Below are 6,754 nucleotides of genomic sequence, written 5' to 3' on the forward strand. Positions count from 1 at the left end.
CTGGCAAGTGGGTACACTTGCCAAGCCACATTGGCAATTTAAAACTGTACACAGACACTGCAGTGGCAGGTCTGAGCCATGTTTACTGAGCTACTAATGTGGGTGGCACAACGAGTGCTGCAGGCCCACTAGTAGCATTTGATTTACAGGCCCTGGGCACCTCTAGTGCACTGTACTAGGGATTTACCAGTGAATCAAATATGCCAATCATGGATGAACCAATTACATACACATTTTGTATAGGAGCAATTGCACTTTAGCACTGAATTGCAGTGGTAAAGTGCCCAGAGTAACAAAAACAGCAAAAACAGAGTCCAGCACACATCAACAACCTGGGAAACAGAGGCAAAAAGTTAAGGGAGACCACGCCAAGGATGAAAAGTCTAACAGTAACTTCTTCAATAAACCTACAACCTGATATTCCACATTAACTGGCTACCTGACTCCTGCCACCGAAGAGGAAATCTTTTAAATACAGCACAAGGTTTACATTTTGCTGATGTCGTCACAGCCCTGATGTAGTTTCACTTTTTTGTTTAAACCATCTCCATGAATATCCAGCAAGTACAGACATGAGTGTCAGTCACTGAAAAACTCCTCGCTACAGATTTCTGCAATTTTGATTTCGTATATTCTGTTGCCATGAACTTTGAAAATGATGCTCAGCATTTTCAATTTTTCTCTAACCTTATGGAAATTATCCAGTGAATATGTTGGCTAAAAGCTACATTCTTTCAGGTAAAAGATCATCCGTTGTAATGAGGATGACTGTATACATTTAAATATTTTGGACTCCTTTTTGCTGTAGTTGACATATTTCTTCTGTCTTTATTATAAGTTCCCTTCTCCCCAAATCAATCAGGACAAGGGGATTATTTCCTGGAATGAGAGGATTGTTGCTACCAACAAATGATATACTTTCAGCTAAAATTCAGAAATTTGAGAGAGCTCAATTGAATCGGTTATGTGAGTTTTGTAACATTTGTTTTGTTTATGGGTAAAAAGTAAATGTGTTTTCTTTGCTCCTTGCTGGTGCAGGTTCTATTCTCTGACTCCCTTCTATTGGAAATTGCCTAGAGAAGAACCCATAAGAAGTTAAGATCTGTTCTTTCTCTTTCTCCTCGCAGGTACTATTCCCGGAGGTCCTGACCTAACTTATTACCCTTGCCTTTCTGCCAGATTTCTGATTTGTGTGTTGATCACTGACTAGGACTATTTGGTTTGAACTGAAAAGCTTTCTACCTTATGCATGAAGTTCAGTGTAGGAAAAAGCATATTTTTGCATGACCGCACCCATTTTTTTAGACTGATGCTATGTTTTTTTACTCTGTGCACTGCCACCATGATAACCAGGCCTCAATGCATATGCTCTGACCCTTAAAACATGTAAAAAATGGCAATACTCCTAACTGGCTTAATTAACGTAACTATATGTCACTAGTAAATGGTGCAAAGTAAACACAGGGCCTGCAAATTAAATGTCACTTGTAGATGGCAGCACACATTGTGCCACCCCTAGAGTGACAGTTCAAAACATGACTGCAGGCCTACCACTGTGGGCTGTCTGTGCAGATATAAAACTGCAAATTTAATCTGGCACAATAACCCCTTTTTTCAGGCCTAAACCTGCCTTTTAAATATTAATAATTCACCTCTAAATTGGACTTAAATAGCCAAAAGGCACGTGCATAGTATTTAAAAGTAGGACATGTAAAGGTTCAATGTTAAACATGTCCTTACACTGACAAGTCTCCAAAAGATATTTTCACAATTACAGGGTTAGCTATTACATAGGAAAGCATTGGAATACAATACTAAGATTAAATAATGTTATCTCTGCTTAGAAAAAATCTACAATTTCCATTTTTAACTTTTGCAAATATTTACACATGCCCACTCAGGTGGTAAAGTTGGATTATTTTTAAAAAGTGAACTTTTACCTGCCTAAAGCTTCTCGAAGACCATTTGCACAAGCTTCCAACTATAACCCATTAGATGAATAGCCTCTTTGATGAGGTGTGAACTTGCTTCCATAGTCGGGACAAAGGCCTTGGGTGTGGGGATGTGTTCTGTTCCTCTTAAAATATGACCATTGTGGCAGTGCCCAGGAAAATAATTAATTTCAAAGAGGCCTACCCTGTCACGGGCAGATGTAGCTAACTTCTAGACCTCCCCACCTCTATCCCTCTAGGCAGCTAGGCACTGTTCACAGTGTGAGAGGAGTTGCCCTCAGAAATGGTTTTGAGTGACAACATAGGAGGGGTTGCTCATGCCCCTGGCCACACTAATAGGGTGGGCACAGAATCTCAAAGGACAAAAGGTATTGCCATGTTTGTTTTAGGTGGTTGAGTGCTGTCAGATTGTTTGCACTAGGGCACACAGAAACTGCTGCAAACGTAGGTATGATTATATCTGGGAACTCTTTACCCATTGGACAGATGGGCAGGAGTCACCCCTACACACAGGCTAGTGTCAAGCAGAAATGTGGCACCCCTGGGCAACTTCTACAGATTAGTACTGGACCTGTGGAAAACAGAAGAAGGACTGCATATTGCTGTTCGGGCCTGTGAGGAGAACCCTAAGTGCTGAACCTGCTCTAACCTATACCCAGGACAAAAGAAAGGGAACTCTACGGGTCAGTTGGCTGACCTCATGTTAAGCTACAGGGACACAACAAGTTGCTAGAAGCCCTTTTTCTCTAGAGCCCAATTGTCCAGTTCCAACTTGAACTGCTATGGACCCTGCTGGTGGTTTCAGTTTGAGTACTGTTCCTGAGATCTGAGAACCCTTGGCTATTGCCATAGGGTACTTCTTCGGCCTACATCTAAAACTTGGGACTTAGAAACTTTTTTCTTAACTTTTCAATAGGAGAATCATCAAGGGACTGGGACCAACCTGCCAATGGACTCGCCGAGGGTGCATAGCCACTGGGCCTCACTTCACTGCAGCTCCTGCTATGCTCTGCTTCATGGCAGCAAATCATTTTCAATGGAACTGATGCCGACCAGCATCCAATGACATAGAACCATCCTGGGCTACAGCCTTGTTCCTCCTAGGAAATCTGGCTTTGGAAAGAGTTCCAAAGGTGGAAAGTGTCACAAGCTGACTCCCAGCAGAATCCGATGGATATCAACAATTTCCTAAACTCGAACTCCAAACCTTTCCCTCTCTAAACCTTTCCTGCCTTTGCTGACAGCTTAATCGAGACTCCATCCTTTGTCAACACATTGTCAAGAAGCCCATCTCCACATATAGCCTAAAGGCTTGCTCCCTGAAGACTCTAACTTCTCTGAAATGTTTTAAGTGCAAAGGTAACTTTCCCACCAAGACAAATCCGTCCCATGTATCCGACCTGGGCTCCACTGCTGTTGATCTTAAAACACACCATTGTCCTGGTCTAGCACAACCAATTGCATGCAGTTAACGCTTTGTGCTTTTTGGTGCTTTTTTTATTTAAAACTTTCAAATATCATATCTCAGGTTCCCCTCATTCGCTTTTTGTCATTTTGGAGTAATTTTGTTTATTACACTATTCTCTATTATTTTAGAAATTGGAATGGGATTTTTATTTTTTTGTGTTTTTGACTTTGTAACTGTTTGATACTTCTAAATGTTTTTTTAATTGTATTATGTTAAGCTGTCTATTCTGTGCCATAGCTAAAAGGGTTGACCTCAGGTTTCAATTGCTGTAACCTTTACTGGACCTCACAAGAATAGCAACATTATTACCTCAGTCTACCAGTAAGCACGCAAAGGTATTCATTTTTTTAACTTTATTCATATTACCGCCCAGTTCTAAGTGACCACCTGGTTCAATTCAAATATCTACTACTTCTCTACACTGATCCAGAACTACAATAATCACTTTCCACTGGTAGTCCTGGAATCACAAGACCTCTTACTTGTGAATCAGGGCATTAAAAGGATTGACAAAAACATAAGAACCATTGTTTCACTGTCGCATGAACCTTATGGAGATGACTCAGTAGTTTTTGACCCACATATATTTTGACTTTTCTTTGTTTTGCTGTTACAAGTTTGTGAGGGAGCTAAATGTGTATTTCCTTTGACTGTTTGTAATAGTTTTTCATGGGTGATGCGTACAATGTATTTCTTTACTGTTATGTATGGCTCTCATTGAGCATCAGTAGCAAGAATGTTAGATCCTAAATCTGGTTAGTCACTGCCATGATTTAGCAACATGGGAAACAAAAGTTGTTTACTACTGTTGCTACTGCATGAAAGAATTCAAGGCTGCTCTGACAGGGCTCTCAGAGAGCCTGTTAGAGCAGCACTAGTTCTCTGTTCAGAGAAGGGACAAGAGAACAGCTTCAGCTGGGGAAAGGGAAGGGACAGAGGGTGGTGAGGTGGACGACAGGAGGAACATTTGTTTTTTGACATTTGGGACAGGGAGAAGGGGCATTTTATGTATGGCACTCTCATACTCTTCAACCTTTGTACAGCAATTGAAAGCAGGGGCAAATAAATGTGGGGACCACACATAAAAGAAAATTACAACATTGGATTGTTGAGGGTTCCAATGAAGACAGTGGAGTGACTCGGGTCAATAATGGCTGTGTAGGCTTTCAGCTCCAACATTCCAATGTTTGTCTGTTTGTTTCTCCTTTTTCTCCCTCATAAGGTGGAATGTTCAAATAGCCTTAAAGACCTTGTCTCTCGGGGTATATCACTTGTTAAAGGCCATCTCCCTCACTGAAGGTCCTTATCTGCAGTTTGGACCAAAAACGAAGTGTAAAAGGGAATAACAAGGATGTTTTTCACCTCTGGGTTCTGAGTCATATTATAGACACTCCTTGTTGTCTGTTTTATGTTAGTCTGAACCAATCAGTGAAAAACATCCCTGTTATTTATTGGTGCCATGTATAATCCTATTTGTTTGTTATTATAGTTTTTATTCTATGAAAACCCTCCATTATAAATCAGGTAAGGAACAATTTCAGACCTGCTCTTTTTCTTTCTTTTTCATTATAGGTTCTAGTCCCAGGTATCCTAACCTAACCTACTGGATTTTTACCCATCATCATACTTGCAAACCTTCCTGTGTTTGATGCCCTACTCTCCTTTCTACACTCATGTTCATCACAAACCTTGCACAGATGATCCTCCTATCTCTCGAACTGATAGTCTTGTGACCCTCCCTCCCTCGCCCATTAATTTATTGGAGTCTGCCAACTCTCATTGTTGGGTCCTCTCTTTTTCTCTCTTTGAATCATGCCCCAAGAAGACATTATTAGATTCTTTGGACTTTCTTATTTTTTTCTATGCACATCATTCATCATGTTTCTTTTTTAATTTCTGGTTTAGGCACTAATCTTTAATCTAAAATTTCGCACAGCTGCAAAGCTATCTGCTATATACTCAAATCATGTATTTAACTCAGCCATGCACAAGGAATACTGAATTACAACCACAGCCATGGCTGCCAGCACTAGTCAACATTCACAGAATTCACTCCTGAACCCCAGACCACATGCCCAAAACACACTTCCCTGATCTATTTCTTAGCAAGTTGAATTGCAGCAATGGCCTTCAAGTAGGTGTGCCTCCAAACTCTGCTGTACTATTATCTTAAATCTCCCCAAACACATCCTTTTCTGACTGTATGCAGTAAGAAACAAATGATCAGTATAAAAACTTCTAATCCTTATTTAAAAAGCCAGTAACAATTTATAGTCTAGAATCCTATCCTATAGCATTACTAGATCTGTACCACCCGTGTCACCTTAGATCCAAGACCTAAACCTTATTGTCCCCTTAAATCGATATACGCAGCCTGTTGGTTCCATTCATTGTGTCCACTTGGACAACACCTCCCCATCAATCTACACTATCTCTTCTCCCTTCCCGACATTACAGGCAATGACACACTCAGATTGGTACCTGATGCAATACATGACAGGCGCGGCGAAGCAAATAATAGAAATTGCATGAAAGTCACCTAGGGCTCCCCCGGTGGTGACTTGGTTCACAAGACTATGGCATTCTTTGGCAATGGAGCACATGACATGCACACTGACAGGCTCCGACCGCAAAGTTACACAGCTATGGCAACCCCTTTTAAACCACATGTCTAAGCTGGAATTTCTGTTTTCAACCCACCCCCGACTCTGGGCCCTGCACTTGTTCTGATATAATGGACTGAAGCCAGATTGTTCCCTACTTCTTGTAGACTCCTTGTCCAGTTGATCACTAACCAGCATTCCCACAAAGGCACCAGCTTACCAACTGCTAGCATAAGCAATATGCCCCTATCACACCAGTGCCTTTTCTGCATTTTAGATAGACTTGCATTCCTAGTTAGACCCCTCCCCCTTGCCTCCCTGCTCCTTCCCCCCGTTCACTAGTTGGGCACAACTCCCCTTTCACCCTCGCTCATGCTAGTCGCACAGCTCCCATCATAACCTCACCAGACCTCAGCATTCATCTGTGGGTTTTCCCCCATAGCAGACGCAAATCTCATTTGAAGTTTTTGGATTTGGATGTGTACTATGCATGGTGTTTGCCCTCTATAAAAGCTTTCCTATCTTACCCCTTTTTGTGTGTGATCGTCCTGACACACCTTATGCGGTTCATTTTTACCAATAGTGAAGCTTTGTATCATGCTCCTCCTTTTATTACCACAATGTATACATTTTGTGAAATTCTAATAAAAAGATTTTGAGCAATACCTCCCTTAAGAATCAACACCTCAAAAAAGGGAGTGATTGCAGCTAATCTCTTATCCTGACTAGCT

This window comes from Pleurodeles waltl, chromosome 1_2 (genome assembly GCF_031143425.1).
Source record: "Pleurodeles waltl isolate 20211129_DDA chromosome 1_2, aPleWal1.hap1.20221129, whole genome shotgun sequence".
NCBI lineage: Eukaryota > Metazoa > Chordata > Amphibia > Caudata > Salamandridae > Pleurodeles > Pleurodeles waltl.